General features: G+C 46.3%; 1 protein-coding gene across 1 annotated transcript in view; it reads right to left on the reverse strand.

Moving 5' to 3' along the window:
- The window catches only part of BASP1 (brain abundant membrane attached signal protein 1), a 48,831-nt gene extending 36,246 nt beyond the window's left edge, over positions 1 to 12,585 (reverse strand). Inside the window, exon 1 of the mRNA XM_051612098.1 lies at positions 12,381 to 12,585. The gene's annotated coding sequence lies outside the window, so the exon portion shown is untranslated. The remainder of the gene's footprint in view (positions 1 to 12,380) is intronic.
- Positions 12,586 to 20,697: the final 8,112 nt, after the last annotated feature.

Consider the following 20,697-nt stretch of genomic DNA (forward strand, 5'->3'; position numbering starts at 1 on the left):
TACAAATAAAAACTCTATCAAACCCACAGCTCTAGTCCTGCTCCCAAGCATGCCTCCTTCACTGAAAGGTTTGCTTTAGAAAATGCCAACACACTTGTGCAGAGCTTGAAATCCATACATAGTTGAATAATCTAACAGTTAGCAGCTAAAAAAAGGTGAGCATTTCCTCATCTCTAATAATGGGCAGCTAGCCAAGAATCTGGTTCATTAAAGAGAAACATACATACAAATCCTGCAAGTGCTTCTTAAGAGCACAACACTAGTTCCAGTAAGCCCATACGGAAACTAAATAAATCTCTGGTTGCCCTCAGGTACAAAAGAGTTGACTTTGAACACAAAGTCCAGAGTAGCCGTCGCATGGATAGCCCCTGGTATTGAAGCAGGAACTTCAGCTGCACCCGCCCACCTGCACACAAAACATAGATTGCACAAAGGTATTTGTTCAGCTGAACATTAAGTCTGTTCAAAACCATTTATCAATACAAACCAAGGATTTCTTTAGAAATTAGCCTAGTTTATATCAGGCTTAACCTTCAAAGCCATTGTTATTATGCCATTAAGTTTGAGCAACCATGTGTTGAAAACGTGTGTATAGCCTTTATTACGTTGTTAGATTCTCCACTCATCTGTGGAACAACCCAGCAAATGTCTCTGCAGCCTATAGATTAAGCAACAAAAGACATCCTAGTGTCATATCAATTGGAATTACACAGCTGTCCTCAGATGCAGGCACAGAATTTTACCCTGGGTTTACAGAGTAAAATTTTCAAACATTTCCACATGACTATATATTGCTGTCTTGAAATAAAGTTTAGGAACTGAAAAGCCTCAATGACTTTTGAAAGCTTTACTCCCTTTCTTGCACATCAGCCCAAGTGTGAAAAAAAGCCTCTAACTTACAGTACATTTCAAGAATTCTGTCAAAATTACTATGAGAAATCTGTTTAACCACCTATGCTGTTCAGCATCAATAAGTTAAATCTCTCATGAGCTCTAGGAAAGCCTTCTATGTATATTTCTTTCTAGTATATACCATGTCCGCAAAGCATCTTAGCAGAGGATCTTTCAATCTCTGTTTTAACAGAGCTCAAATATACTGCCAATAAATTTCTATGCTTTGGAATTATTTTGTTCCAGCTGAACTAATTTTTTTGTGCTCAAGAAGAAGCTCGCTCCAAAGGTTCCCCCTGTGTCTGATTCCACAAACCAAATGGCTGGAAGGAACCTCAAGAACAGTCTAGATAATCCCTCCTCTTGCCCAAAGCAGAATGAGTATAAGTGATCTCTCACTGGTTATTTTCTTGCCTCTTCTTAAAATAATCATTCTCTTCTTTACACACTGCACAAACCAAATATATTAATTTTTCCCTTTCATAGGTCCTGTTTGATAACTCCTATTGTTTACATGTGCATCCACTTGAACAGTGTCTCTCTTTTATGACCCATGCAAGTAATATCTTTAAATGTTCAATGCATAGTACATGAAAGAAAATTCTTAGATGTCCGTTTTAGGATACTTAAAAAACAATTTTTTTGCTTTTAGTAGCAAATGCTTAGCACAACTAGAGAGTGGACATCTGGTATTCTTGTTTATCCCTTTCTGGTCAACAAAATCTTCTTTATGGAAATTCTGATCACATACTCTTTATGGCTACCACATTCCTTCTTTAGTAGAAATTGTTCCACAGAAAAGGAATTTTTACAGTGATTTATTAATTTCAAATTATTCAAATTATTTTAACTCAGGTTACTGACCATCTTCCATCTGTTACAGAGCAAAGGGCAAATATTTTCCACATACAGTCTAAAGTTACATTTACCTATTTGAACACCAAAAATCCTATTTCTTGTGTACAGCACAGTTACTTACTTGTATTTATTGACATAAGAGAGAAACATGCTTCCTTGTTTCTATGAAAGACTTCATCGTGGTTGTAACTTACAAGGTGTATTGCTAACATAAAAAAAATATTCCACCATGTTAATTAAGGTGAACTCTATTTTTTTCTTTCAGATGAAGGGCAGCTGGGAAGTACCCCTGGCTGTGACTCCATATAGTTGAAATATAGTATCTTAGGAACCGTGAGCGGATTTAACCACAAATAGCTAAATGCGCCCAGATACATGAAGTTATATTTAACTACCTCCCTAGCTAATTAGATCAGAGAACCAGAATCATATGGCTAGATTAATTAAGGTGAAACAGGGCATTTGTAATACTTGAGTTAGCTATTTGGTCTTCTTTCCAGTGCATGGAGCCAGTGAAAATCGTTAGCACAGCAGCTGATGACTGGCACTTCAGATCATGTGTGCCCCACGGACACAGTCCCACCAAAGCCACTGTGTTGGCAAGACAGCACAGAAGGCACCCATGGACAGGCTCAATTTCGGTTTTTGTTTGTTTGTTTATTTTAAGAAGACCAAGCAGCCAGAGGAGCTCCTTCCCTGGAGGAATTATAGAATCACAGCATGGTTTGGGTTGGAAAGCACCTTAAAGATCATCATGTTCCAACCCCTCTGCCACAGGCAGGTACACCTTCCACAAGACCATGCTGCTAAAGGCTCAGTCCCTGAGGCTGCTTAGAGGAAAGAAGCTTTCCAGAGACAGCGAGGTAAGACATGCAAGAGACTCAAGCCAGGAGCCAGCAGCTCAGGGACAAAACTCACTAAATACTGCAAAGAGCATGTAGCAAACACACAGTCAGACCCTAAAGGTGTTGAAAAGAAAGTTCAGGGCCAGGGAGGAACTTCCTGCAACACAAAAAACTGCGTATTTGAAACCAACACTGATATTCACAAGTTGCAAGGGCTCATGGGCAGAGGTCAGGCTGTGAATAAACCTTTTCTATGTTATGTTGGTTCTCTCATAGCTGTAGGTTTTCTCTGTTTAAGGAGTTAATTAACTGAGGTGACCAGTTGTAATTCTAATGAAAATATCCTTTGAGGTTTTTTGTCTCCTTTGAGAGTTCAACATATAGGAGATTATCTAAATCAATTAATTTCCCTTTTCTGGCCCTCTAGGCAGGGACCCTCCACAGCCACCAAAGGCTATTTTGTGCCTTCACTTAATAGCCACAGACTTGTGCTGTAAAAAAAAGGCACATATATATGCCATCATGAACTCATTTGGCCTGAACATGGCTCCCATCTTGATGGCATTCATAATGAATTTGCACAGCAATCATGATGTTGTTTCCATCATTTATAGATGTTATGCTTTATTTGGGCACAATTAAAATCTCAAGCAATTAGAATTGGATCCAAAGAAGGGATTCTCTATGAAAGCAACTCAGGCCAGTATGACTGTGACAGCTACTGGCCTTTATGCAATATGCAGCCCTGCATAGCCACAGCTTGACAGACTAGCTTTGTCTATTATAATAGCAAGTGTTTCACATAAAAATGAGATTTGGAAGGCTTTGAAACTCACTAATGTTATTTATTTATGATCTTGCAGCAATTTGTTTAGTGTTCTACAGGAATTAAATCTAGTTCTTCCTGAAAATAAGACTGACAATATCACATACAAGGTTTGGGGTTGGATTTTTTTTTAATTTGCTCGAGAGCCAGTTTTGCTTAAAACTAAAACATCATTTAAAAAGGAAAAAATTCTATTCCCTTTCAGCAGAAGGTGAAATCACATTAACATTTCTCCAAGTGATAAGAAGGTAAAAGCATTGAAAGCTTTTGGCTGGCAGAGCTCCAAGATCTCCATATTGTTACAAGATTTGCATAAAACCTTGTCTAAGATCAAGTTCTCATATTGATATGATCTCACTCTAGTAAACATGTAGGTTTGGAAGTCATATCCATGCAAACAGTTGGGGTTTCACAGAATGAGTTTTAGAGTTTGGAATTCAAGTTTTATAGTAAGTGGTTCTGTTCTCATACCCTCATTTATTACACACGAATGATACTTAAGCAAATACTTAAACTTATGACATGGATCTGTCATGTGTTCTGCATATCTGCTAATGCACATATAACATGTTACTGTGTGGCTAATATGTTTTCTATAATAGGTTGTGTCAGTTCACAACTGAACACATGGACTTATAGACAGGATAACCAAGGGAAATGGCAACATAACCAGTGTAATAGTTCAATTGAACTAAAGATAAAATATCTACAGGGACATGACAAGGAAGGATACCAAGTCAAAGACAGCTGAAAAATGAGTAAAAATAACTAGATTGAAAATGTGGGAACTTTCGTTAGTGTGACACATTTACAAACATGTACAAAGATAACAAGGTATTCCCCAACATGTCAGAATACAAAGTTTCAACAAGAGTAATGAATGGCTTCTTTAACCAGGAGCAAATGTGCCAAAGAACTTTGATTTGGAAGTAGAAAGGAAATAAAAGCTCCTGAGATAAATATTTTTATTCTCAGACTAAATTTATTATCACTGCTTCACAGCAAACTCCTGGACAGACATCTTTCTGAGCCACAAATGTATTAGTGCAGAACTTCCTTCGCTCCCTGTCATCTGTGTGTTTTACATGGTGAAGCACTCAGGTGCCCCGTTTATTGCCTCACACAGTCAATAGCTGTGGCAGGGCATGTAAAGCCGTTTTGCTTCCCTCAATACCATCCTCCATGTATCAACTTCCAAGTTAGAACAGAGACAGCAAGTATTTAAAAATACAATATTTATCCTGCTTCAAGCAAGGGGGATCCATTATATTTGTCTTGTGTTGACTGATATGTTTGCTTTTCTCCGTAATGCCTTGGTGACAACATTGTTTCAAGAGATGTTTACAAAAACACCTGCAAGTGATTTTCAATACAGTTTGAATCCTTGGTAACAGAAGGTACCTAAGCACTGAAGGCTACTTTCAAGGCATTGTGCCTTAGTGGATTGCCAATATAGTGTATTGTTTGGTCAAGACTAAGGCACTGTGAGGAGTGCCACATTGCACTTGTCATCACCATCATCAATCCATTAATGAATCTCTCAGTCACTGAAGAGATTGACAGCTGAACTTTCAGTCACCTAATTCTAGTGCTTTTAAAAAGCTACTGTAATATTAGTTTTCTTGAGCTCTGTTGAAGAATTTATTCAATATTACATGCATGGGAAAATAGTACACTTGGGTAAGCTATCATGTTTCAGTGCACATGGCAACTCTTAGCTTGGTTCTAAAAGTATTATTCATTAAGGCAATGTCATCAGTTCAAGGCAACTGGATGCAAAGCATGGGACACCACAAAAAAGCTGAAAGTTCCTCTAAAAACCATGGAGGGAAACTAGCACTGAGGAAGTCATTAAAATGTACAATACTTGTGGAAAGTCAGATGGACACAAGCAACTTAAAAAGGGTTCTGCTGGTACCTCTGCACTCTGGGTTGGTTTTCTTCAAGGTGAAGATCTCTAAGGGTAGGAAATGAGAAAAGGGAACAGCATACAGGAAAAGAGAATGGATAAATCCTTACCAAAATCCTTCCCTGTGAATGATACCAGACAATATGAAAAAACTGTCTGCATGGAGAACCTGTCACTCTCCTTGAAGTCCCAAATTCTAAATACAACTTTCTAGAGGCATCAGGGTGCTCTTCACTATGAATGTTGGAGTTATGCAGAGCATGTATAGACTGCAAACAGGAAGAGTTTCCACATTTCCTTCAGTTTGCTAATTAATGCACCTGAATTACAGACTATGAGGCTACCCTAAGCACTCAAGTACATTACAGAGGCCTCACATGCTCCTAGTGAAATCTACTGAATCAAAGTTACAAGGAACAGTATGCTCTACTCCATCTCAAGGGAAGTATGGAATGAAAAAGCCTGGAAAATCTGGCCAGCTTTTCATTTTTAGCCCACTGGGGAGCTTTTGTCTCCCTTGCCTCACAGGGCTTGTAGATCTGAAAAGGAAAGCAGCAGTCAACAGGCAGCCTTCACCCACGCTTCCATGAGACCACCTATTCCCAGCACAGGCTGTATACTCAATGCTGCAGAGTTTGCATACAGGGCTGAGAGATGCTGCTGCAGGTGAACTAGCAACACTCTCTCAGACCATCTGGTTTGGAAACCTGTTGGTTAGAGCAGGTACCACATCTTCCCCATTTGCCTCAGCTTTTTTTGGTGAGGGCAGAAAATGAAACAAAACCAAAACAAAACAAAAAGAAGAAACCACCAAAAAAACCCCCACAAACCAAGAAACAACCAAATGGAGAAGCTGTTTTCACCACCGCAGAGCTCACAGAATTTGCCTCTTCCCACCAGCTCAACACAATTTGTAGCAGAAGTCAACCATGCAGTCACCAGTGCTGGCCAAAATACAAGCATCAGGAAACTTGGTGTAAGAATGGAGAATGTCCAAATCATCTGAGCACTGCAACTAGCAGTGAAAGGTTTCATTCTATCCTTTTCCAGACTCCTAGTTTTATACCACCTCAAGTCTGTTTTGGTTTTCTTTCTCCCTGAATGACGCATTTCACTGCTTTGAGGAAGGATGCTCACAGGAAGCTGGTGCAGCAATTCTCAGGCTCCAGTCTATCTTGGACAAACCCAGGTACCAAAGGGTTTCTCATGGTTTTACTCTCCCGTGTTGATCACATATTTGCAACTGGCTCTTCACTGTTTTCTACCTCCTGATTTGTGCTTGCTTTGTGTGGGCTTTTGTAAGGTGGGTAGATAGTGACAGAGATGTGTATCAGTTCTATTATTTGTTTTGTCTAGCTTTGCTTCATTTCTTCTCCATAGTTCAGCAATCATCTTAAATTTGTGTGGCAGATGCACACCTACAGTATCGTGCGGTATGACCACCTCCTACTTCATCCTACAACAGTTAGTTAAATCAAGCTGTAATATTGAAGATGAGCCACTCCACAAACTAAATACAGGCTCTGTCCTTTTTCAGGGGTTAAGCTCTACATTCCACTGAGTATTTTTGGGCTATTGAAACAGGAAATTGCCAGCATTCCCCCGAGTTTACTACTTGTACAGAAGTGGTTTCCATTTGTCATGTAAAGTCATGATGGCATAGATTTCTGCCATTAAAAGTAATCCTGTGGGAAGCTTTGCCATTATAGTTACTAGGCTTTCGCCTGGAGTAAAAGGTTATGCTTCAACACTGCATTCACATCCTCTTCATGCCAATGCACAGATACAGCAACTACCATCACTACGTCATTAGCAAGCATCCATCAGCATACCTTTATGAGTACCAAAAGGTAGGTAGGCAGTCCAATCTTATGACAAATACATTGTTGTATCCTTTGTAAGGACAGCAAGTTAAAATGAAGCTCTTACCATCAGCCCTATGGTTTATATTAAGCGCCAAGTGTAAAATGCTCTGAACAACTGTTAGGGCAGTGGACATAAAATGGCATCTTTTGAAAAGACATTTAAATTCATTGGGGGGGGAATTCTAAATCCCTAGGCCAGCAGATCATAATCATATGGGGTACTACTTACAGGCTAAAATCTAAACTGTGTAACATGTGACTAAAAAGCATGTGGCTTTCCCAACACTGCAGTACTGGTGAGGTACTTGGCAGTCTGTACCCCAAAAGATCAATGATACAGCCCAGTTAATTTCTACTCTGCAGAACACAATACCAAAAACATCAAAAGAGATCAGCCCCTGGATTATATCCTAAGACAGCAGGTTTTTATTAATAAAATTGTTTCCTCAGAGTTAAATTCCATTAACAGTACTTAAGAGGGAATTACTACACATCTTGCTCCCAGGCAAAACCTGACCATTCCACATGTGTTACAAATCAGTATCTCTTTACACGTATTCATGTACTGAAGAAAGTAAAGTCCTTTATCTTCAGATTCTGGCAAGTCAGGAATATTTCATATTTGAGGAATCATGTTGCTATCAATCAGTTTCTACTTTAAACTTATTATCATATCAAGTAACCAATAACTACATTCTTATACTAACCACATTTCTCCATCTTGAATAAGAAGCTCAGCTGGCATCATGTTTTTAGGAAAGACAACTGGGATGCAAGATGCTGTAGAGAAGACTTTAAAGTCCTTTCCATTCTGCACAAGCTGTTTTCCGCCCTCTTCTCTCTGCATTTCTTTGAATGCATGAAACCCCTATTAAGCTATAGACAGTTTATCTTCTCAAGTCTCTTAAAGCTTTCAGGAATTTCTTTGATTTCTCTAGTTATTACCTCTGTCTTGTCATTCCTGACCGATATGGAAGAAGCAACACAAGCTCCTTCTAAGTTCTTTTTCTTTAGTTATGAAGCTGTCTCTATACATCTCTACAGTACTTCAAAATGACCTGCCTTGGCTACTCTTGGAGAAAAGAAGGTAGAGCCTTCAATATTAGTAGGTAACTCGTTATATTTGAATAGCATCCAGTTTTTTTACTTGAAGAACTCAGATTTTAACCATTAAATTTGCAGTGCGCCCAAGGACACTACATCTACAGCTACAGACCTAAATCAAGACCAAGCTTTTGCACACAAATGTGTACATACAAATGAAGCATCCTCTTCTTTCAGATGGAGAAAAAGAAAACAGAACAAAACAGAAAAAACAGTAACAAACAACAAAAAAAAACCACCTCTGAATGTCTTGTTTTCAAATTTAGTGCAATATCAACTTTCAAAGTTTCCATTTCTATAAGACTAGTAGCCCAATGGTAGCTGAATGCCTGAAAATGTAGCCACATTTCATGGGAAGGCCTGTTCCTGCCCTGCAAACTTCTGTCCCTCAGTCTATCCCACCCAGGCATGGGTAGATGCCTGCACAAGGCAATAATTTAGTCTTGCTTAGATGGAAGCTGTCCGTACACAGGAGGCTCTGCTGAAAGACTTCATGGTTTGCCGTGTGGAGCAAAGCTACCAGTGGAATATAGCACAAAAGCAAGAAGCTTCACTTGAAAAGCACAGTTTATTCCAGAGAGTTGATGCTGAAAGATCAAAACACAAACACTTAAGGACTAGAGATAGTTCTACAGACAGTTCTGAAATTCCAGAATTGCACAGTCTATAATCTCAGGGAAAGGGCATGCTCCTAAGGTATGCCACTTTCTGAAATAGATCAGTCTTTTATGACCAGGTTGCTTCAGAGGGTGTTGCATTTCAAATGCGAAGAAGCATAGAAAGAGAGGCAAGGCGAAAGAAACAAAATAAAATTTAAAAAAATATATATTTTTTTAAAGCCTGATCATTAATTGCTAATGCAAAAACTGGAATAGTAATTTTACCAGTTTTACCTTAATGCTGCTTTTATTTGCACTGGATACAATATGCTCAGTGGTTCATATCAACAGGGAAAAAAAAATGCTGTATGATTGCTTTTTGGAAGCTACATACAGTTCCCCTGAGTTACACAACCAGTTATTTCATACATGAAGCGTACAAGAGTAGCCAGAGCCACCATGAATTTCCCAATGCTTTGGGTTTATTCTGTCCACAGAGCAGAGTTGGTGTTCTCCAGTAAACTAAAACAGCCCACAAAAAGAAAATATTCACTGCATACAATCCAGTAGTAGAGATATCACAGAGCAAAGCCCCTCCCTCATATGAAGGTCTGTGAGACAATGAGCAGAGACAGCGAGCACAAAAACCTTTGGTCATGCACTTACTTCTTCCTTCCTCCTACTAAAGCTTGAAGGGTCCACCCAAAATTCTCAGAAACACCCTGAATACAAAAGCCTTGTTCAGGTGAAGGTATCTCCACTGGAGACAGCAGCAGCAGTATCTGCCGCATCTTTCCCAGTAGGGCACTCCCACCCCACACTCTGACTGCTCCTGTGCTTAATGGGGAACTGCTGTGACGGGAAAAAATGCATGGTGTTTGAAGACTGGCCACCCCTGTAGGTGGTGCCTGGCAAGCATCTGGCAAGCAGAGAGAGGACATAAAGACAGACTTCAGGGCTCAGATGGCAGTGCTTGTTCAGAAGGGTCCTTAATTGAAAACAATGGAAATACCAAGCAATCGCCATGTGAGAGGCCTTGGGGTATATGCTTTCCAGCTAATCTCCATCAACCTAGAGGGAAAGCAATAAAACCCACTGCCACCCTTGTAAAATCCTGTCGAATTTAACTTCAGCTTGACAAATACACCAGTTCTCTACGGTCAAAATCGAGCAGTCAATAGTTTTCTAAATTACCCATTTACAACAGGTTTAAGCATGCTCTCCCTAAAGAGAACCACGTATCCTAATTTTGGACAAGAGGATCTGCTAGGAAGGAAAACGCGCAGAGGGGGAACGAGCACCAATGCCAGGAGATGCCACAGTTCGAACAAAAGAGATTTCAAGATGAAGATGTCGCACTACACACACACGCCCACACAAAAAGGCGCCTTCCTCTTGTCCGATTGCTTCTCCTGGGCAGAGGAGGACCCTTCAGGGGCACCAGTTTCACCAGTTTCTCCCCAAAACGGAGCCCGGTATCAGGCGCGTCCCCCCGGCGTGCCTGTTCCACATCCACCAAGCTGCGGTACGCACACCGCACCCACTCCTCCCTCTTTGCCCACAAGGACCTTGCAATGGACCTGCCGTGCCGGCGTTGCAGTGGAGAGCCCCCCTCCTTCCCCTTTTCTGCGCTGCCGCGCCCGCACCCCAGGCAGTTTTGCGGGGAGGGAAAGGTACGAGCCCGCAGGGAACCCCGCAGCCCCGCGCCTTCTGCTGCGGGCGGAGGTGGGGAGGGAGGGGGAAGCAGCACCACCTTCCTTTGCCCCTTCAAAAATGCCAGACGTTATCTCGGTGAGGTGAGGGGATGCACGGGGGGGACACAGGGCGGTCCGTTCCGCGGCTCCGCACGGTACCAGATGCCAAAGCTAAGCCGGGCGCAGGGGGGGGACTGAATAGCGCTGGCTTGCCGCGATTCACCGCCCCGGGTGAAGCCTCGGCAAGGTCTGGAGGGGAGCTCATGGGGTGGGGTGTGGGGGGGGAGGCGGCCGAGGGTCGGAGAGCTGCGCGGAGCCTTTGTTCCGCCGCCGGCCCCATCCCCGCCCCCGCCTCCGCGCATGCGCTGGGCAGAGACAAAGGCGCGGGCAGGGGCGGGGGGGGCTTCGCTCGTCCAGCCCGCGGCACCGCAGCCCCAGCCCCGCGCCGCGGCCCCGGGGGGCGCCCACCCGGCGAGGCGGGAGGGAGGGAGGGTAGGTGGGTGGGTGGGTGCGCGGGGTCCGTGTGACTGTGTTCGTCCCCCCCTTCTCCTCCGCAAGCCGTCGCCGCGCCCAGCTGAGGCACGGGGAAAGTTCCTCGGGGGAGCCGCGTTTGGAAGACACGCGTGTGCGTGGGGAGAGGCGACATAGCCAGGGGACAAGCGTGGAGATTGGCGACACTGCCAGGCGGGGCGGGAGGAGAAAGGAAAAAAAGGCGGCGGGGAGGTGTAGCTTGCTTTGGTGAGGGGGAAAAAGGGAGATCTGCGGGAAGAAGGGGGGCAGCGCTCGATGAATATTCATGGAGTCAGCAGGTCGGGGCGCTGCGAGGGGAGCAGCGCCGGGGGAGGCAGCGGCGGTCCCTGCCTGCCTGTGACGGGCGCTGCGTTAGCCCCTTGCCAGGCGGGGCCGGGGCAGCCGAGCCCCCCGCACCTTGGCCACTACGCCCCACCCGCCGAGAACGGGGGGGGGGGGGGGCGGGGGGGTGTGTGTTAAAGCCGCCGCCGTGCCCCCCGCCCGCACGCGTGACGGCGAAGGCAGCGCCTCGCCCAGAACAATCGCATTGTTGCGCGCCACAATGGGCACGCGCCGCCCCGCGCCCCGCCGCCAGCGCGGGCTGCGCTCCTCCGCGCGCCCAGCCCCGCCCGCCGCGCGGCACCGGGGGGGGGGGAGTACTCCGCGCAAGCCCCCTGCCCACCCCCCCCCCCCACCTTCCCCTCCGCAGCACTGCTCCCCCCGCCAGCCCCCCCACGCCCCCCGCCCTGCCATCTTTCTGGCGTGGTGCGTTTTCTTCTCCCAGCGATTCATTTCGTGGAGAGATGTGAGGATTTTTATATATATATATGTATATATATATTATATATGTCTTTTTCAGTTATTTTTTTTTAAGTAGCCCCTCTTAGGAAACAGACTCAAGGCACGGAAAAGGAACGGGGCATAGACCACTGTTTTTCCCACCACACCCATCACTCCCCTCCCTTCTTCCCCAAGAAAGCGTTATCGGGCATTTAAATTTCACTGAACGGGCTTCAGTCCATTTTGTGCCTCGAATCCCGCTCCTGGGCGCTCTCCCTCTCGAGGAATCGAGCTCCTCGCAGCGATACTCCTAAAATGCGCCTGGGGAGGCAGCTCCCAGCCTGCTGCTCCTGGCTCCCCGCTCTTCCCGACACCAACGTGCATCTGCTTTCCCCCTCACCTGAGCCACCAAGGGAAGCTGGGGGGAGAGCGGTAAAAAGATGCAAGGCTCTCGGGCTCTGCTATGTAAACGGCACAAGTGAGATATACCGATTCTTACCTTTTTATGTTTTTCCTTTCTCCCCCTCTGTGAATTTGTGTGCTGGGTATCACAAAGAGAGTCCCAGGTAGCCCCGAGCCCGCTCGGCTTTCTCCGGGTGCTGTGGCTCTCCCCCGCTCGCTCGCCGGGACTGGAGTGACTAGTGCCTGCTGGAGCAATGCCGCCGCTACCGCGGCTGCTGCCTCTGCATTTCTCACTCTCTCCCCCTCCCTCTTTCCCTCCCTCCCTTCCCCCCTCCTCTGTGACAGTCTGTGGGCAGTTCAAAAGCCACACGCACTTATTTATTTATTTTTCCAGGGGATGCGCTGCGCGGTCTTCACGCTTAGAGGGCGCACGCACCCTAGGTTTTAAATATTAGCTCTGCGCGCAATGCTAGGACTTGCTCGGAGGTCCGCAAACGCACCCTGCAACCTAGCCCCCCTCCCCGAAAAGAAAATCTCAGGGAGCATCCCGTCGAGGAGGGGACGGGAAGCGGGAAGGGAGAAGCCTGCCTTCGTGCCCCAAGGAGAGCGAGGTCGGCGCGGAGCCGCACGCCGAGGTGCGGGGCTGTTCCGCCTCCCTCAGCCCCCGCAGCGCCGGCTGTGCCCCGTGAGGCGGCGGCGGGTCTGGCCCCGCCGGAGCTCGGGAGCTACGCGGCGGAGGGAGGGGGCCAGCCGGGGTCGCCTGCCCACATGTGCGGCCCTTTCGGGGAGCGCGGGACCCCGCTCCTCCTCCGGAGAGGGGCGGCACGGGTGGAAGAGATTGAAAAATCCCGGGCGTTTATGCTTTTGGCACGCTTTAAGGAGAGGGTTTGTCTATTAAACACAAAAGGCAAATAAACCCACCCCAAACCCCGAGGAAAGCAACCAGTTTCTCAAGAGAATGGATCTCTCCCGGGCGCTCCTGCAGCTGAAGAGCTGGCCTGAACATCGCTGGGGCTTCAGGTCTGGTATCCCTCCAGTTGTCTCCCTGTCCAAAAGCGTCCCTGGGGCCGCCACAACACCCGCCACCCCACCCTCCACCACAGCTAAGGCCACTGCCCGCTCCTTCCCACCACCTTGTTTTTAAATCCCTGCCTCTCAGCACAGCTCGGCTGCGGCGGAACCGGAGGCGCCCTGCCCGCAGCTCCGCGCCCGCTCCGCGCTGCGGGATCCCGGCGGCGGTGGGGGCTGCGGCTGATGCACGGGGCTCGGGCGCCCTCTGCTCCCCGAGCGCCGGGCGGGCAGCGGGCGCTCTGCCGGGACGGGCGCTGGCTGCCGGGCGGGGGACCGACCCCCGTGGCCCCGCTGACGGGAAGCGAACCGCTAACACGGCCCCGCCGGGAGCGCACGGCACCTCCTCGGAGACGCTCCGGTTTAGGAGCGCGGAAGGGAGCGATCCGGCTGCGCTACGGCTTCAAAGCCCGCAGCACCGTCTTTCAGCAGGGACAATGAAAGCACAGCCCCTTCATGTGGGGACAAGCACCAAGTGAAAAACGCCTAATAAGGATCATTCCGGTTTCGTTTTCGGTGCAGACGGAGCGAAAAGGGCCCAGGGCAAGTGGAGAGGGCAGGAACGCGCTGCGGGAGCGCTGCAGGGACGAGGTGCGATGTGAGATGCGAGGAAATGCTTCCCATACGTTCCCACGTAGGAAATTTACCGGCCAACAAAATGTGTTTGGCTTTTATGTGTTTCACGCACCGCACCGCACCCCATTGCCGGGCGGGGAGGCGAATCGACCCGAGCAGCCGGGGCAGACGCGGGGCTCACGACGGGCGGGCAGCGCGGCGAGAGCTCCCGTTTTCTCCTCGTGGTCACACAATAGCTCCGGGAAAGGAGGAAGGCAGGGAGCGACAGAGCGATCACGGGCACAGTGGATTCCCCGGGTGACTTGCAGGGACAATTCCCCAGATTTTAGTGCAAACGTTGTATAGCAGCTTTCGCTTTACCCTTTTTTTATTATTATTTTTCCCATTTTCTTTCCCTTTTTTTTTCTCTTCCCCTCCCCCCTTTTTTTTTCCCCCGTCTTTTTCACACCCACACCCCCTCCCCCTTGATTCTCCTCCGCATCTCCGTTTCTTTCCTGGTGTTTTTACCCCCTCTCCGCAGCTGTGGAGCGCAGCAGCTCTCCATGCCACACCTGCACAAATGCAGCATCCCACCTCCTCTGGCGCGGTGCGGGGCTGGCTGCACCCTGCGGCAGCTGGGGGATGAAGGGCAGGCAGGACCCCCACACACCCCTCTCCCCCGTGACATCTCCTCGCTCACAGCGACGGGCTGCGGGCGGCTGCACCGCACGGATGAAGCAAGAAGTATTTACCGTTACATTGGGTAATCGAGGAAAAATAAAAGGGAGGGAGTGTACTGACAGGTCTCAGCTGTTGGGGGAGGGAAGGAGCTGCTACCCGCGGAGCTAAGGCGCGTCCCGCTCCCGCGCTGCCTCCGCAGCTCTCCGCGGGACGCGGCGGGCCGAGCACCCTGGGGACCGCGGTGGCTGGAGGCCTCCGCGCAGCCCGGGAGAGCCGGGATCCGCCCGCCCGTGTTGCCAGGAGCAACACTGTAGAGGGAGCAATAATTCTGGAGCCTGCCAGTCACTGGCCTGCAAGGTCAAGGGAGAAAATCCCCCTCCCCAGTTTTATTTCTGAGCCACACGTATTTGTGAAGCACGCATGGAGAGAAGTGACAGACAAAATGCATCCAAAATCTAGCCAGGAAATAAGGCAGAGACAGAGCATAGCACACCCACGAATTACTCAGTCGGGGACTGGGTCGTGGGCTGGGCTGAAATGGAGTCCTGAACCAAGGGCAGTGCTTGATGGAAGCCCCGGGTTAGGCTGGACAGGGGCACTCAGGGCTGACAGTGCCTGCAATGCCATGATGTGTAGACTGTAGAGAATGTCCTGTAGAATTCTTCAACCACTACAGAACCAGTGTGAAAGAATGTAACAGAGGGAAAGAAAAAGGCCAGTATTTAAGCCTGTATTTGAAGGTGGGCTTACACAGCCAATACTCACCTTCATGTTAATTCCGTCTGATATGAAGAGGGAAAACAAGTTACACTGGGTTCCCCCTATATCAAGGAAATAAAATTCCTGCATGTGTACTGAGCCATTTGCTTGGAAAAGTCTGTACAAGCAAAAGCAGCACAGATACAGTCATTGCTGATACCAGTTTGAAAAGGGGTTTAATCCTTTTGCTGTTTTCACCAGCTAGAGAGCCGAGATGATAACCATGATTTACCAGCTAGAATTTTTTAAAATATAACCAGATGCTAAATTATGTATTTCTGAACAATCCCTCAAATTCAGAATTCATAAAATTTTCCCTTTAGTTACTTTGCTGCGTGAAGATACCACACCCATCAGATGTCTTATTTGATAACTGTGATACATTTATCCAAATGGAGATTCTAAGCAGCCTTTGAACATCTTGCCATAACTAAAGTTTTACAAATTATTCCCACCTTTTCCTCATGTTTAAGGAATTAAAGGAAAATGTTTGTATCAAGACGAAAAAGCACTGCACAGAGGCACCTGTGAAAAGATGCAGAACCAGGTCTGTTCTGGAAGTACAGGTACATCTAGGCCCTTCTGTGTGACATAACAGTTCACTGCTTTTCTGAAATCCGCGCTGTCACCCTGCTGTGACAAACACCCAAGCTTCCCACCTCTTCTTAGCCAGATCCTCTTGTTACCTCTTGCTAGCTACTCTGTCTCAGAGCCTTTCCCTCCAGATACAACCTTTCAGCCTCAGCTTTGTTCAACCTTGTCTTCCAGGTCTCACATGTGGTCGTATTTCCATCTTTCCCAGTAGGGAACAAATCCAGCCCTAAATGTTTGGGTTTTTTGTTGTTTTTTTTTTGTTTGTTGGTTTGTTTGTTTGTTTTTGTTTGGTTGGTTTTTTTGTTTTGTTTTTTTGTTTTTTTTTTTCTTTGCTTATATATATATATTTAATTTGTAATTAATTTGTTCTTATTAATCATCAGCTCTTTGCTCTGTGATTATGTTAGGTCTGACAATCTAACACGAGCTGCAGCTCTTCGCCCAGCATGATCACAGCACAAGTCCAAACTACTCAAAAGGCTATCTCCCTCTTCTCCCACGGTGCCAACCAACCCTGTCACCCAGCACCTCCATTTTTGTGTCTGATCGCTCTTTGGTCTCTTTCTAGCTAGCATCACTAAGGAGCACCCACTCTGGGGAAGTGGGGACTTTTTCATTTTGCTCTGTAGGAAGAGAGAAATAACCAGCAAACAAGGAAAAAATAATAATAATAATTCTAAGTTAAAAATCTCACCGGTGCCCCTCTTTCAGAATCAGCCTAGCAAGTGAAACGCCTCCTTCCTTGCACTTAGCAAGACAACAAAGCAAAAGCAATCCCCGAGTCGTAACAGCTCAGGGCTTTCCAAACCTGCCAACTTCAGCTGCATCTGCCGGAGCAGCCTGGCCCCGCCCAGTCGCCATCTGCTGTTCTATTTCCAAGCTCAAACCACAAGAGGGAGCATTTTGTTCAGTTTATTGGCAAAACCCAGTTTTCCCTGCGTTGAGGCGAATAAACTCAGTTTCCCGTATGTAGGGGTTTTTCTAAACCCCTTTATTCAATAAGAGTTTTCGTAATGACATTTCTTCTTTTACAATGCAATGCCATTTTTAACATTTCATAAGACTGTTATTCACGTATAGTAAGTTTTATAATTATTTTCTACAATGACCCTAAGTAGAGTCCAGTTCCCTGTTTATTCAACCGGTTACAGAGTAATTTATTCTGGGGAAAATAAAATCTGTCAGTGTAAGGTGTACATAATTTTTTTTAATTGCAGAGGATGTCAGTCTCACCTCTGCCCGGCAAGATCATGGGGCAGATCCTCCTGAAGGTTCTGCTAAGGCATGTGGAAAGCAAAGGGGTGATTGGTGACAGCCAACACAGCTTCACCAAGGGTAAATCCTGCATGACTAATTTGGTGGCCTTCTACAATGTGGTCACAGCATCAGTGGACAAAGGAGGAGCAACTGACATCATCTACCTGGATCTGCGCAAAGCTTTTGACAATATTCCACATGACATCCTGGTATCAAAACTAGAATGACACATATTCAGTGGATGGACCACTCATTGGGTAAGGAACTGGCTGGATGGCCACACTCAAAGAGTGGTGATCAACAGCTCAATGCTCAAATGGAGACCTGTGATGAGTGGTGTTACCCAAGGCTCGGTACTCGGACCTCTGCTGTTTAACATCTTTGTTGGCAACATGGACAGTGGCACTGAGTGCAGCCTCAGCAAGTTTTCTGATTACACAAAAGTATGTGGTGAGGTCAACATGCCGGAGGGAAGGGATGCCATCCAGAAGGACCTTGACAGGCTTGAGAAGTGGGCTTGTACAAACTGCATGAAGTTCAACAAGGCCAAGTGCAAGGTTCTGCACCTGGTTTGGGGCAATCCTGAGCACAAATACAGGCTGGGTGGAGAATGGATCAAAAACAGTCTGGAAGAGAAGGACTTGGCAGTGATGGTGGATGAGAAACAACATGAACCAGCAATGTGCACTTGCAGCCCAGAAACCAGCCGTGTCCTGGGCTGCATAAAAAGAAATGAAGCCAGCAGGTCAAAGGAGGTGATTCTCCCCTTTTACTCAGCTCTTATGAGACCCCATCTGGAGTATTGTGTCCAGTTCTAGAGCTCCCAGCATAAGAAGGACACAGAGTTCATGGAGAAAGTCCAGAGAAGGACCATGAAGATGATCTAAGGTGATGGAGCACCTCTCCTAGGAAGACATGCTGAGAGAGCTGGGGTTGTTCAGCCTGCAGAAGAGAAGGCTACAGAGAGACTTCATAGTGGCCTTCCAGTACCTGATGGCAGCCTACAGGAAAGCTAGGGAGGGACTTTTTACAAGGGCTTGTAGTGAGATTACAAGAGGTAATGGATCAAAAGTGAACAAGGGGAGATTTAGGTTAGACATTAGGAGGAAATTCTTTAGTGTGAGGGTGGTGAGGCACTGGAACAGGTTGCCCAGGGAGGTTGTGGATGCTCCCTCCCTAGAAGTGTTCAAGGCCAGACTGGATGGGGCTCTGAGCAACCTGATCTAGCGGGAGGTGTCCCTGCCCATGGCAGGGGGTTGGACCTAGCTGATCTTTAAGGTCCCTTCCAACTAAAACCATTCTATGATTCTCCTCAAAAATGTAAATACCAGCTACACAAAGTTAAAAAATTTATTGCAATAGCATAGGCACACACAAGATGCTTTGTCATAGAGTTGCAGGCAAAATACATATAATAAATATCTTTAACAAAATCCTAAAATGACAACTTTGATAAACCACTACTGGAACATCTCCATCCAAATTTGAGTCCTGACATGAGGAGAGATACAAGCCTCTGGTAACAATTTTAATCTAACTACTCAAAGTTGTCTGATGGTAGGTAAAGCTAAGTTTAGTTCTGCTATGTTGAGTGTTCCTGTTTCTACCATTAAAACTGGTGCTTCATGCCTATAGGCAGGTAGGGATATGTGGGTTGTGAACCCTGCTTTACCCCAAAGTTCCTGGCTTTAGCTCAATCTGTAATGCAAAGCATATGTGCCTCCCAGGAGGTCCTGCTCTAGCCATTGATTTTAAAAGGCTTCCCTGCTCCATAGAATTCAGTACACAAGTTTTCCCAAAGATGGATATAGTTGCTGTTCTTACAGTACATTTATCTGGGTTATTTCTGTCTCCTACTTTAATTACCCTAAAGAGTTAGAGTTGCTCATGTACAAAAGAAGCAAGTGTGCTCAACTCCTATAAGCTTTCCTTATGATTTATTTATGCCATGCTTCTCCGTAATCATCTATAAGTTAGATCTTGGAGTCTTCACTCTCTGTTTTCACTTGCAAGTTTCACCAAAGCAACAGCTGAAGAAGGTATTCACTGTTTGACTTCTATGGCCACAAGAATGTCTTTCAGTTAACAGCTGGACTGGCTATATCAGTATCTTGATAGTTATCAGAACTGGCTTCTCATGTAGTATTTTCTTCTGTTCTCATTCAGCTACAAGAATGTCAGTAATGTAAGCTCAAATGCACGACTGACTAGATCGTCTAACTAATGTGACAGCTACAATGTACCTCCTACAAGGTAGCAGAAGTAAGGTGCACAGAAAAGAGTGTCAAATACCCTGAATGAAGAAAAACGTGATTCTCTGCTCCAGTACTTGATGTTCTGATCTTCACACTGCTTATGTACCTTACTGGACTAAAACATTGCTCTGTTTAAAATGCAAGTTGGATTCCTGCCTTGAGAGAGAACTTCTGGCAGTGAACTCCAGGGCCATGGCCACGAGGGCACTGATAATCCTAAATGTCCCTTCCAAGCTTCCCCTGTGACATTCTCCCATCCCTGCCCACAGCCCAGGACACCACTTCAGCTCACCCCAGGTCATTATTCTCTGCCACAGCAACACCACAATTGTGCCTGTTTACAGCCTCATCTTTGAACCCATCTTCTCTGCTTCTGGTTGAAGCTCCTGGATGGACCCTAGATATGGTTTATCTCCTCATCTTTTCCCTTCAGCTCCTGACTTCTCCTCCCTTGCAGAGCAGGCCCACACTTGCTGCTCTCAGATATCCAGTTTGTGACAGTTGACTCCTGGCAGCCCAGTTGTGTAAAGACAGCACAAAATGCAGTTCTTTGACATGGCTCCAGCTTAAGCCGTCAGGTAGAAGTACCTGGCACGTTGCTACTTGGTACACATGACATCAGCACCACTGCACTTCTTCCAGATTCAAACCGGGTCATGTGAGGCCACTTCAGGAGAACCTGCACCCATAAACTCAGTCTTATAATTTTTTTCAAACTTAGTCTTATAATTAAAACTCTCCTAATAGTGCCAAGTGTCACTACAGAGTTATAGCAGAGAAAGGACAAGATGGACACCCACTTCTAATTTGCCTAACAAAAGAAATTATTCCTAGCAGCTATCCATTGTTGATGACAATCCTGTCCTGGAAGCTGCTAGAAAGCTTGGGGGTTAATTGCAGGGGAGAAACTTATAGGGTCACTTGGTTGTCTTCCCACTGCTCTAGCTTGCAGCACTCACTTAATACCTTGCACTTCCTTTCCACTCCCTCCCAATGAAGTGTATTTCTAGGTCAGGAACTGACTGAAATGAAGTGTTCTGAGGATCTTTGGTGATTGAAGTGGTCATGAAATAGAGTTCAAACCTGCATAAATTACAGCAGCTCTAGTCTTATACAACCACCTTCCTTAGTTTCCTTTATTCCTTCAACTTGGAGGCACTAGATTTAAAGCTGTCTGTTCCTTGTACTTTGCTGCTCTATTTGTACAAGATGCAAACAGCTTGTTAAGAGTCTATTTAAATAACT

The sequence above is a fragment of the Apus apus genome, chromosome 2, assembly GCF_020740795.1.
Source record: "Apus apus isolate bApuApu2 chromosome 2, bApuApu2.pri.cur, whole genome shotgun sequence".
Classification (NCBI taxonomy): Eukaryota; Metazoa; Chordata; class Aves; order Apodiformes; family Apodidae; genus Apus; species Apus apus.